General features: G+C 35.3%; 1 pseudogene; it reads left to right on the forward strand.

The window, feature by feature from the left end:
* Positions 1-14,171, forward strand: part of LOC148773423 (protein CFDP2-like) — a 34,561-nt pseudogene that overhangs the window by 1,293 nt on the left and 19,097 nt on the right.

Consider the following 14,171-nt stretch of genomic DNA (forward strand, 5'->3'; position numbering starts at 1 on the left):
CCCACGTGCTCCAACTACTGAAGTCTGCTCGCCCTAGAGCCTATTCTCCACAAGAGAAGCCAACACAATGAGAAGCCCACACACCACAACTAGAGTACCCACAAGTTGCTGCAATTAGAGAAGAGCCCAGGCTGCAACGAAGAACCAGCACAGCCAAAAAATAAATATATTAAATAAATAAATAACACTTTTAAAAAAATTCTTGTTGTTCAGTCATTAACTCATGTCTGACTCTTTGCAACCCCATGGACTGCAGCACACCAGTCTTCCCTACCCTTCACCATCTCCTACAGTTTGCTCAGACTCATGTCCATTGAGTCAATGATGCCATTCAACCATTTCATCCTCTATCATCCCCTTCTCCTCCTGCCCTCAATCTTTCCCAGCATCAGGGTCTTTTCCAGTGAGTCAGCTCTTCGTATCAGGTGACCAAAGTATTGGAGCTCAGCTTCAACATCAGTACTTCCAATAAATATTCAGGGTTGATTTCCCTTAGGATTGACTGGTTTGATATCCTTGATGTCCAAAGGACTCTCAAGAGTCTTCTCCATTACCACACAGTAGAAAAATATAGCACTCCTGAAAAGTTCTCTTGGCACCCCTTTGTAATCCTTTCCTAACACTCAATCCCTACCTTCCACATTCCCAGGCAACCACTGATCTGCCTTTGTTCACTGCAGGCTTATTTGCATATTATGATATTTTATATAAACATGGAATCATACAGTCTGAACTCATTTTTTTGGCTAGCTCATTTCACTCAGCATAATTATTTTGAGTTCCATTCAAGTTTTTGCATGTATGAAAATTTCATTTCTTTTTAGTAGTGAGCAGTATTACATTGTAAGATATATCACTTTGTTTATCCCTTCATTTTTGAAGGATATTTATGATGTTTCTTGTTTGGGGCTATTTTACAGATAAAAATGTTATGAACATTTGTGTAAAAGAATTTGCATGGACATAATTCTTTAATTTTTCTTGAAAAATTGCTTAAGAGTTTAATGGGTGTATCATTTTTTAAGTATATGTTTAATATTTTAAGAAGCTGCCAAACATTTTTCCAAAGTGATTTTACATTTTGTATCCCCACAAGCAGTTTATGGGCGTTCAGGTTCCTCCATATCCTTGTCAACACTTAGTATGGTCAGTCATTTTCATTCTAATACAGGCATACCCCAGAGATAATTGTGGGTTAAGTTCTAGACTACTAGACTAATAAAATGAATATCATAATAAAGTTAGTCACAAGAATTTTTTTAGTTTCCCAGTGCATATAAAAGTTGTGTTTACACTATACTATAGTTTACTAAGTGTGCAACAGATTTTTAAAATATATATAAAAAACTTAATTAAAATATTTTGTTGCAAAAAAATGCCAACCATCATCTGAGCCTTCAGTGAGTCCTAATATTTTTACTGGGAGATAGTCTTGCCTTATGTTCATGGCTACTGACTGATCAGGGTGGTAGTTGCTAAAGATTGGGATGGCTGTGGAATTTTCTTTAAAAAATGATTAAACGAAATTTGCTGAATTGACTCTTGTTGAAGTATAGTTGATTTACAGTGTTGAGTTCATTTCTGCTGTACAGCAAAATGATTCAGTTTTACATATATATGTATATTCTCTTTAACATTCTTTTCTATTATTGTTTATCATAGGATATTAAATATAGTTCTCTCTGCTATCCAGTAGGAACTTATCATTTTTGATCGACTCTTTCACTTGAACACTTAGAGGCCACTATAGGGTTGTTAATTGGCATAGTTTTAATGTTGTTGTATTTCAGGGAATGAGAAGGCCCCAGGAGATGGAGAGAGCTGGGGGAACGTCTGGTCGATGGACCAGTCAGAACACACAAAACCTTTACTGATTAAGTTCACCATCTCATATGGGCATGGTTTGTGGTGCCCCCTCCCCCGCCAAAAATTACAGCAGTAATATCAAAGATGACTGATCACAGGTCACCATATCAAATATAAAAGTAATAAAAAATTTTGAAATGTTTTGAGACTTACCAAAATGAGACAGACATGAAGTGGAAAGGTAGCACCCTTAGACTTGCTAGACAAAGGGTTACCACAAACCTTCAATTTGTAAAAAGAGCAGCATCTAAAAAATGCAATAAAACAAAACACAATAAAGTGAGGTATGTCCATAGATGTGTGGTGATACCTTATTTTGTGATTTTAATTTTCATTTCTTCGATGACTAATGATGAGTATATTTTCATTTGTCTATTTGCCATTCACATATTTTCAAATCTTACCCACATTTAAATTTGGTTGTTTGTTATTCTTCATGCAAGTCTTTATCACCTAAGTACAAAATTTTCACCCAGTCAGTGGCTTGTCTTTACATTCTTTTAACAGTGTCTTTCAAACAGCAGAATTTAAAATTTTTGATGAAGCCCATTTTATCAACTTTTGACTTTTACGGATTGTAAATACTTTTGGTGTCATGTCTAAGAAATATTTTCCAAATCCAAGGATGCAAAACTTTTCTCCTATGATTTCTTCTAGAAGTTTTATATATTAAGGTTCTACATTTAGGTCTATGAACCACTTGGGGTAAATTTTCATTTATGATAAAGGTGTGGACCTGGATTAATGCTTTTGCATATAGATGTTTAATTGTTCCAGCACAATTGGTTGAAAAAAACTATTCTTTCTCCACTGAACTGCATTTGATGCATTGCTGAAAGTCAGCAGTATATATATGTATGGGCTTATTTCTGAACTCTCTATTCTGTTCCATTGACCTACATGTTTATAAAGATAAACTAGTGCAAAGACACTAGTACCATAAGGTTTTGATTATTATAAATGTATAATGAGTCTTGAAAACAGATACTCTTATTCCTCAAACTTTGCACTTTTTGTCAAAGTTGTCTTAGCTAGTCCTTTGTCTTTCCAGATGAGCTTGAATATAATATATGGATCTTAAATATCAATTTGAAGAAAATTGACAAAATGACCAAAATGAGTGTTCTGGTCAATAAATACCGTACATGTATTTATATATAATTTCCTTGATTTTGTTCTGTAGTTTTCAGTATACTAGTCTTTAGCATCTTTTGTTAGATTTATACCTATGTATTTCATGTCTTTTTATGCTCTTGTCAACGGTATTGTTTTATTTAAATACAATTTCCAATTGTTAGCTACTATGGCAACCCACTCCAGTGTTCTTGCCTGGAGAATCCCAGGGACGGGGGAGCCTGGTGGGCTGCCGTCTATGGGGTCACAGAGTCGGACACGACTGAAGTGACTTAGCAGCAACAGCAGCAGCAGCAGTGTATAGAAAAAACATTAATGTTTCTATTACTTTGTATCCTGCAAAGTTGTTAACGCATTTTTTATATCTAGTAGCTTTTTTTGTAGATTTAATATCTTCTATATAAATGATCATGTTGTGTGTGAACAAAGACAGTCTTACTTCTTTCCTCCCAATTCAAATGCCCTTTATGTCTCAGCTTATTATACTTACTAGTACATCCAGTACAATGTTGAATAGAAGTGGAGAGAGCAAACCTCCTCCTCTTGTTCCTGAACCATTAAGTGTGATTTTATCTGCAGAGTTTTCATGGATGAGAATGCTCTCAAATTGAGAAAGTTTCTATTTCTAGTGTTCTGAGAGTTTTATAAGAAATAAACCTTTTTGTTGTAGAATTATGAGATCTCTAAAATTTCTGGATACTGGACCCTTATCAGGAATGTGATTGCAAGTATTGCCTCCCATTCTGTGGCTTGTCTTTTTACTCTCTTAATAATGTTCTTGGATGGACAAATGATTTTAGTTTTGATGAAGTCCAATTTATAAATTGTTTTCCTCTTTTTTTGACTCTGTTTAATTTTATTTTTTAACATTATATACAATTTATACATATTTAAAACATTTTAACCTGAACATTTTCAAACATTTAGCAATATAACAAACTCCCACATATCTATTACCTAGGTTAAATAATTAGTATTTTGCTAAATTTGCTCAATTTGTTTTTTAACTGAAGTATTTTACGGTAAATCCCACACATCAATTTTTTTCTTTTGTTTTTTGTGCCTTTGGTGTCATATTTAAGAAGCCGTTGCCAAAACCAAAGTCACAAAGACTTGGCTTGTTTTCTTCTAAAAGTTCTACAGTTCTGTCTTTTACATATAGGTCTTTGATCCATTTTAGGTGAAGTAAGGGTCCAGTTTCATTCTTTTACCTGTGTATATCTAGTTGCCCCAGCACCATTTGTTCAAATGACTATTCTTCCCCCCATTGATCTTGGGGAAAAATCAGTTGATCATAAATGTGAGGGTTTATTTCCTAACTCTGTTTTCTATTCCACTAATTTATATGTCGATATGTCTACTCTTATGTCTTTCAATTAATGTAGCTTTGTAGTAAGTTTTAAAATCTGGAAGTGTAAGTCTTTCAACATTGTTCATTTTCAAGATTGCTTTGACTATTTAGGACTCCTTGCAAATTCATATGAATCTGAAAATTGGTTTTTACATTTCTGGGAAAAGGCCATTGACGTTTTTGTAGGGATTGCATGGAATCTGCAAATCATTTTGGGGATAACTGCCATCTTAACAATATTGTGTTCCAAACTATGAACATAGGCTGTCTTTTCACTTATATAGGGCTTCTTTAATTTCTTTCAAAAGTATTTTGTAGTTTTACATGTATAAGTCTTTCACCTCCTTGTTTAAATTTATCCCTAAGTATTTTACTCATTTTGATGCTGTTATAAGTGGAATTGTTTTCTCAATTCCCTTTTTGAATTGTTTATTGCTAGTATATAGAAGTACAACTAACTTTGGCATGTTGATCTTATATCCTGTAAATTTGCTGAATTCACTTATTAGCTATAACTTCTTGGGGATTTTCTATATATATGATCACTTCATCTGCAAATAAAGATATCTTTACTTCTTTCTTTCTAATCTGGATCCCCTTTGTTTCTTTTTATCATTCAGTTGTTCTGAATGATAAAGAGCTTCCAGTGTGTTAAATGATAGAGCTTCCAGTGTGTTAAAATATGAGGTTCTTATGTTTGAGAAGATACACTAAGTTAAACTAAGCTAATCAAGTTTTCATTACAAAGCTCTGTCAAGACATTTTTTATTAAAAAGAATACTTTATGGTCAGCATATTAATGTATAATTTATGCATATGTGTGTGTGCATGTATGTGTGCATGCTTGAAAGATTCTCAGAGTACATGTGTTAAGAATTATGGACCTAATTTAATTTGCTTGGCAAATTTTTTTAAATGATAGTGAAAACATATACTTATGGCTAACCTATAACTAATTTATCATGTATTTTGCGTTATTAGAATCTTAGTTACTGTGGTTTTATAGTACATACTTATTTAAATGCCAATATTATTGTCAGATATATATGTTTCATAGTGTGGGAAATTTTTAATTACCCTTAAAATATCTATTTATCTGCATGTAGGCATATATTTAAATTTAGTTATTATAAGTGAAGCTCCCTTGGACAAAAGACATACTGTATAATGTATATGATACAAAGTCACATACAGAAAAATGTATTTTAATCAACATTGAAGCTCTATCTGAAAGTATGCTTTTGCCTGTGTCAGCATCTTGAGGACACGATATCTTTTTAAGCCCGTATAGTGTTTTGGGGGCTGAGCAAAAGATTTAATAATCATCATAAACAAAAACACACCAATATTTTTCCATTAAAAAATTCCTGAGAGGGCAGGTTAGAGTTCTAACTCATTTCTAGAGGCAACTGAGGTACTTACCGCTGCGTGTGCTTTTGAAAATCACTTACTCTCTCTAAACCTCAATATTTTTCATCAGTAAAATAAAATAATATTACCTACATAGCTCAATAACTCATGGGGTTTCAAGTATAATATACAAAACTGTGTGTTTTAACAAATTTTATAAACAAAAGACAGGAGTATGTAAATCATTTTAAAATTAAAAGAATAAAGATTGATAAGAAATGTTTGAAAAGCAACAATTTAAAACTTTGAATATCATATTTAAGGTTACTTCATCATGAAGATTATCTGTCATAACAGAGTTAAAACTTTGATAAGCTGTCTCGGGTTTCGTTAAAAGATTTTTCTTATGACACAATAAAGAAACAACTGAAAATCTCTTAATATTTCTTTCTTATAAGTTTTGATTTGAGTAATTTGTTGCCCCTCTCAAAATTGTTATAAACTTAGTTAACAGCCCATGTTACTGAGATTCCTTTGTACTATTTTATCATACTTAGAATCTGTCTTTGGAGCTAGCCTGATAATGGAGAGGGAACTAATCTATTTTTTGGAGGGAGGGGATAAGAAGTAATGCCAGATGCCGACATCAAGGTAGTCAAATGTGAAGACAGTGTATTTTTCCTTGTAAAATTATTCAGAACTAAATGTAGAACCATCAACTTTTCAGACATTTTTAAACCTTCTGATCAAAGTGTGAATTAAATGCTCATTGAAATGATCAGAACAGGTAAACTAGCTGAGTTTTAGTTGAGGAGGTAAGATGCTTTAAAATAAAGGAAAACTCCAAATGAGGTGTACATTTTGGCTCACTACATATTCAATTTGGGTGCGTTCCAAATTCGCAATTTAATTTATTTCTACTTTTTTTGACTCAGCTCCTAGCCTCTTCCCTCCCCCGCCTCACCCCCACCTCATTCTGGTTGAGCCTTTATACTAAGAAGTGTAGAATTGAGGCATTTATAGTTAAGACACTTATCTAGATGATTCAACCCAGATCAACAAGTGAAGAGTACCTGGCATGGTACAAAAAGGGGCTTTTGGTTCACTTTTTTTTTTTCAGAGGGATGCAGGGCTTTAAAATAATTCATTTATGAAATGAATAGTCTTCTTCACTGAAGATCTTTCTGTTCATTCAAATAAATCTTGTATGCTGAGCAGACATGCAGAAACAGAGAAAGATGAAAACCCAGAGACTAAAAGCAAACAGGCCTTCTAAAAATTAACCAGCCCACTGGAATACTATATAATCAAGCAACACCCTCTAAGTAATGTTAGAGTTGCCAGGTGTGGTGTGGGTCATAATAATACTAAAAAATTATTTTGGTATCTCAAATTCAAGTTTAGCTGGGCATCCTTTAATTTTATTTACTAAATCTGGCAACCCTATTCAGGTGCTATTCTATCACATCTATGGGATTTAAAATTCAGAGTCAGGTTTTATAATTAAGCATTCTTTAAAGAGGGCTTCATAGGTGGCTCAGTGGTAAAGAACCTGCCTGCCAATGTAGGAGATGGGGGGTTGATCAATGGGGGTGGGGGAGATCCCCTAGAGAATGAAATACCAATGAACTTCAGTATTCTTGCCTGGGAGATCCCATGGACTAAGGAGCCTGGTGGGCTACAGTCCATGGGGTTGAAAGAGTCAGACAGGACTTAGTGACTAAACAACAATTCTTTGACGAACAATAAAGTGTCAAATCATTACATTGTACACCTGAAACAAATATGGTATTCTATGTAAATTCTATCTCAATAAAAATGTCATCCAAAAAAGTTATTCAATAGCATACTTGAGTTGATAGTGGCTGTACAGAATATCAACTATTAATTCAGTGCTTTTGATAATTCTCTACATTTTTCTAGGACCTTGTAGTTTTGGAGAAGCTTGGTTTAATATTTAGAAGAACTAAAGGGCCTCTTGATGAAAGTAAAAGACGATAGGGAAAAAGTTGGCTTAAAACTCAACATTCAGAAAACAAAGATCATGGCAACTGGTCCCATCACTTCATGGCAAATAGATCAGGAAACAACGGAAACAGTGACAGACTTTATTTTGGGGGGCTCCAAGATCACTGCAGATGGTGACTGCAGCCATGAAATTAGAAGACGCTTGCTCCTTGGAAGAAAACATATGACCAACCTAGAAAGCACGTTAAAAAACAGAGACATTACTTTGCCAACAAAGGTCTGTCTAGTCAAACCTATGGTTTTTCCAGTAGTCATGTATGGATGTGAGAGTTGGACCATAAAGAAATCTGAGTGCCAAAGAATTGATGCTTTTGAACTGTGGTTTTGGAGAAGACTCTTGAGAGTCCCTTGGACTGCAGGGAGATCCAACCAGTCCGTCCTAAAGGAAATCAGTCCTGAATGTTCATTGGAAGGACTGATGCTGAAGCTGAAGCTCCAATACTTTGGCCACCTGATGTGAACAGGTGACTCATTTGAAAAGACCCTGATGCTGGGAAAGATTGAAGGCTGGAGGAGAAGGGGACGACAGAGGATGAGATGGTTGGATGGCATCACCGACTCAATGGACATGAGTTTGAGTAAACTCTGGGAGTTGGTTATGGACAGGGAGGCCCTTTGCTAATAGTCCTGACTCAGTGACCACAAAGAGTCGGACACAACTGAGCAACTGAACTGAACTGAAATGACTGAAAGGGGGTTCCCAGGTGGTGCTAGTGGTAAAAACAAACAAACAAAAAAAAAACCCCGCCTGCCAATGCAGGAGAAATAAGAGATATGGGTTTGATCCCTGGGTTGGGAAGATCCCCTGGAAGAGGGCACAGCAACCCAAATGTTCTGGGATCCCTTTCATTGTATGGCATTTATCCCTTCCAGTAATCTTGCCTGGAAAATCCCATGGACAGAGGAGCCTGGTTGGCTACAGTCCATGGGGTTGCAAAGAGTCAGACACAACTGAAGCAATTTAGCACTCACAGAAATGATTTGGGAAAAAAAGAATAGTCAAACACACTGCTATGTGGGGAAAAAATAAGTGTTTTTTTTTCCATGACTGTAAAAACAAAAAAATTTGAAATCCAACTGTTCCATTACTTTTCTAATAATTTAGGATGGTAATAATTTCATCTACAGAATTCAGATTCTAAGTTCCCATGCAGTGTCAACTTCAATGTTTTAGATTTATAAGTTTTCTGACCATCCATGGATCCTCTGCCTTCTCAGTCAGGGCTTTCTATTAACACTACCCTTTCTGTTTCAGTGAACTGAGGGAAGGGGAAAACCCAGAAACACCCCTTTGCTAATAGTCCTGACTCAGTGTGCACAATATGGGCTCTGTGTCTGCTTCATACTTGCTGAGCAACAGAGGGTTAAAATCTTTTACAATATCACCACTCAGATTGCTGTTTACCATGTAAAGTACAGGGTACAGAGTGAGGAGAAAGGCCACAAAGGTCATTATGCTTTGGTGGCAAAAAAGCTATCATTATTTTCATTCTATACAGTGCCAAGGAGCCATTTATTAAAGGACAAAATTGGAAATTCTCCACTTTGCTCTTTTTGCAGACTGTTCTATTTTATTTCCACAACCTGAGGAAAAGAAAGAAGGTTTTACGAGTAGAGCACTGCAATTGTCAGGGTCTTCTGGTGCCCACAGGCTGCCCTCATACAATGACACTATGTTCATTGTTGAGAAAATTGAATTTCATTTTTTCCTTATATTAAATTGAAATATTTTAAGTCTTGTTGCTGAAGCTGGTTTCATGAGACTGTCTTACCATTTGGTCAGTCGCTGAGGGAAACTAATCACATGAGGTTTTCAGCCTGGAGGAATCTCTGCCCGCTCTGAATATACATTCTCTTTCGTTTGTATGGCAGTTATCCCTTTATGCTGTATATTATAGTTGTTTGTGGCTTATCTTCCCTATTCAATAATAAAAACTCTGTGAGATCTCAGCAGGGCCCATGTATACTCATCTTAATCCCCTTATCCAGAACTTCACATTGCATATTGTAAATTCTTGATAAATATTTGCTGAATGAATGAATGTGTGGACTGTTTTTATTTTGTACTAACTACAGCTATACAATGATCATGCCCAGATGTTTGGGACTTCCAAGCAAATAGAAAGGACTTTCTTCCCTTTTCTTAACTCACAATAAAAGATTTTTCAGTTCTGTTATCCAAAAGTACTTGGATGCAGAAAGGAAGAGGAGAAAGATTTTGGCATTTTCCTCACTGACAAAGTCTAAAATATAAGTAATTCTCAGTAACTAGATTCCTGGGCCCCTGTGGATAAGTGGTGAGGTTTAGCTGAAGTTAGTATTGACTGTGAGCACAGGGTAGTCTAGAGTCTTAAAACAGGCCTCTTATCATCCTCTAAGCCAAGTGATGAAAGCTCCAGCCTGGTTGGGATCTCATCCATAATTAGGTGGGTTTTAGGTCAGTGTGTTTTTGCATCTTTGCAGGAAGGCTTGAATGTGGCCAGAAAAAGATGACAAACACTGAAGGGCTAGAAAAGTTACTCTGGAACAAGTGGAGAGAAGAATTTTTTTTTAATCTTTGATATAATAACAGGATAAATCATGCAAAATAAGAAAGTGGCCATTAAAAAGAGTGGAAGGCTAATTTAGAAAACCTCTGCGTAGAAAACCAAGGGAATGTATTCAATATTCAGGAAGCTAAGGAGAGAATTTCTCATCTAGAGAGAAGTGGTCCTAGATTCCAGAACACGTGAATCTTGATTCCTTAGAAATAAAGGTTGGAGGGAGAAAACATAAAAGAGAAAGAGATGGATCAAGCTAAAATGGCTAAAGTTGAGGAGGAGAATTGTGGACCCCATAGGATCAGGGTAAAGGAATATGCTTAGGCCCTCTATTAGAAAATCAGATAAGAATTATTGAAATTTGATTAATCAGTTAAACAAGGATACCAGTCATTGTACCAATTTCTTTTGCTAGATGATCTGATTTAATCCTCCACTAACTATTCAGGTAGACATTTTATCTCCATTTTCTGGCTTCTACAGATAGAGGCTCATATATAGTCATATTCAAGATCACACAGATAGGAAGAAATTGAGAGAGAATTCCAGCTCGGGAGTAATTCAGATGGTTTCTGACACATGGAAGCCCATGCGCTTTCCACTACACTTAATGAACGGAGTTTGCATGGGCCTGGTTTAAATAACTATATCTATATTTACTGCTATATATTCTATTTGTTGTGCTTCCCGATGGCTCAGGAGGTAAAGAATCTTCCTGCCAATGCAGGAGATACAGGAAACTCGAGTTCGATCCCTGAGTTGGGACGATCCCCTGGAGAAGGAAATGGCTACCCTCTCCAGTATTCTTGCCTGGAGAATCCCATGGACAGAGAAGCATGGTGGGCTACGGTCCATGGAGTCATAAAGAGTCAGACATGACTGAAGCGACTGAGCACACACATAGACATTCTGTTTGTTACCCTGAGGTTTTTAATATTAATAACACTGGAATGTATTTAATTTCACAATAAATAAAGGTGAATGAAATCCTTCAGAGGAGAGAAATCAAAAGGGAAATTAGACTATTTGTAGGCATATGTCCCATCTCATGAGGTTGTGACAATAGGAGAAGTACATAATTGGACTCCTGCCACTTCCCCTCATCCCCTGTAGCCTTCAATCCTCTAATTCAAGGAATAGTTTAACTTAGTCACCTCTTACAGGTAAGCCTCACCTCATACCCTGGTCCAATCCTGATTCTAAATGGGTTGCAGGGCCAGTGTGAAGCCGGATAAAAGAACTTAGTGGTCATTATCCACATCACTCAGTGAGACCATGACCACTGAAAGAGCCAGTGGAGGCTTTGTTCCTTCTCTCACGTAGGTCTGCCAATAACTTGTGCTCCTTCTTCTACTTTAGTCCTTCTAATGTTGTCCTGCCTTCTCTCTCCCCTGACATCCTTGCCTTCAGCTTCAAATCCTTCCAAGGACTGAATTTGTGGACTTTGAACTCTAATAACTCCAGTGACTCACTGGTACCCAGTGCCATATGTTACAGATGCTGACCACCACCAGCACTTTCTGTGATTCTATTATTAATAATGAAATCTGTGAACTTTACAAAGCATTGTTACATTTGTTTATTTCTCACAGTCTTGTATGCTTGGGTACATGCATTTTCTCACCCTCATTTTAAGGATAAGAAGCCCGAAGAATTTTTACTTACCCTGGGTCACAAGAATATTAAGTAGCAGAGCTCCTTTTTCTGATTTTCTGACCAGTACTCTTCAATCTCTGCCCTGTTGCATTCTGACTATCCTTTCTGTCCACTGGCTGATACACTTTTTTCATATCTATCTTTGACCTCAAGTTCTCAAATATTTGCTTTTTTATTTTGCCTCTGTGTGTCCACTTCTTAAACTCATTTTCCTCTCTAGCCCAGAGATTCTCAAATTTTCTGGGATGCCTGTTAAAATGTGGCTTCTGAGGCCCCAAACCCAAAGGATGTGATTTAGTATGTGTGAAGGGAGGATGGAGGGATCACCATTTTAACAATTAGTCTAAGTGATTGTGATGGAAGGGAGTCAGAGACCACCCTTTGAGAAATGCTGTTTTCACTATTCTGAAATAAGGCTACAGTCAGACAATCTTCAAAGTGAAAACTACTGGGGATTCTCGAGTTTGAGTGTTGTGTTGCCTTGAGTTACAGAGATCTTACACAATGTGACATGAATAATGTGGAACATTCAATCAACACAGTTGTTCACTGCAATGAAATGTCAACATTTCAAGTTGTTTTTTGAAAAGCCTTCTAAAGAATCACTCCCTCTATACATGGTCCTATTTAAAAGGAATTACAGCTGCTCCAACTTTTGTAACTAACACTTCCAAATCTGTCTATAAAATATTTAAAATGAACAAAGTGCAGCTACAGCTATATCTGCAGCTATGTAGAATAGAACCATTGCCTTCAAAATTATAAGTCTGATTAATTAAAACTAACAGAAAACTTTACTGAATAAGAATGCAATTTTTAAGCATATAAGCAATGGAACAAATCGCAAATGGAAAAATCAATAGATTTGGACTACTCAAAAATGGAAAAACTTAAAGCTCAAAAGCCATTACTAAATAAGAAAATCTAAAACATAAGCCACACAGTGGGAAAAATATTTGCAGCAAACATTAAAAAGGATGATCGATTTGAAATACTAAATAACTCACAAAAATTTAAAAGGAAAATGTGTAAAACACAAGAAAAGAGATAAATACACATGAGACAAGTTCAAGAACCTAATGGTTAGATGTTTTTTACAGATGTTAAATATTTTAAAATATCTTTTTTTTTGTCAATCAAATTAGGAACTTTTAAATGATTATTTGGGAGACAGTTCAGTGTAAAGGACAGGCACACTTAAACTGTTGGTGGCTGGGTAAATTGATACAAACTTTATTTAAGATACTTTTAAAGTTCTTATCATATATGTTTTTTGGAAAAAAAATTATATACTTAGACCCATTAAGTTCCTTTGTAAGATTCTAGAGATGATCAGAAATTCAAACAAAGATTACAGAATTATTTTTAAGATGGAAAAATTGGAATCAAACTGAATGTCCAACAATAAAATATGTGATTTTTAATAAACAACCCATGGTATATTCATATGGCAAAATGTTATATAATTATTTAAATGGGTGTTTTCAAATACTTAACAGCACTTGAAATTGTTTCAAATACAAGGATACTTTGAAAAGCCAAGACATAGCATTGTATGTATAATATAATCCGAATTTTTAAAAAAATATTTTATATGCACATTAAAAATATGTAAGTAACTACATAAAAATGCTAACAGCTGTTATATCTGGGTATTGAGATTTTTACTCTCCTCTTAGTACTTTGTACTATCAATTCTCTACAATGACCATATGTTACTTTTTAAATCAGAAAATGCAACAAATGGTATTTCAGAAGTCCTTCTGAAAGCATAACATAAAGAAGGAAAAGTTGTCAACTTAATTAATTTATGGTTTGCAAGAGACAGAGAACATTCACCACTTGTTTCTGTAGCAGGCACTGGAATCCATTTATGGAATGCCAATGACCTTATATTCTCAAGACAACTGCTTATCTGTCTCCCTAATTGAAAGAGGGGGATATGGACTCAAGGCAACAGTCTCTGGGAACAGATGTCTGAAGGAAGATAAAACGATTATCAGGATAAAGCAAAAGGCAATTTTTATTAACATTCCTTGTTTAACTATATTCTAATTTAGAACTCTTAGACCAAAACATTTCTTGTATAATTCACTACCCAAATTGACATTTAACATCATAAATACTTATAAGATTTTTTTTAACAGAAAAGACTTTCCTTCAAGATATTTAAGTTGTAATTATAAGAGAAATGTCATTCCATCCTTAACAGTTGGATGGTTGAGTAGGGGTTAATTTTGGTAATT

This window comes from Moschus berezovskii, chromosome X, assembly GCF_049115385.1.
Source record: "Moschus berezovskii isolate FMDL1 chromosome X, NW_MosBer_1.0, whole genome shotgun sequence".
NCBI classification, from domain to species: Eukaryota; Metazoa; Chordata; class Mammalia; order Artiodactyla; family Moschidae; genus Moschus; species Moschus berezovskii.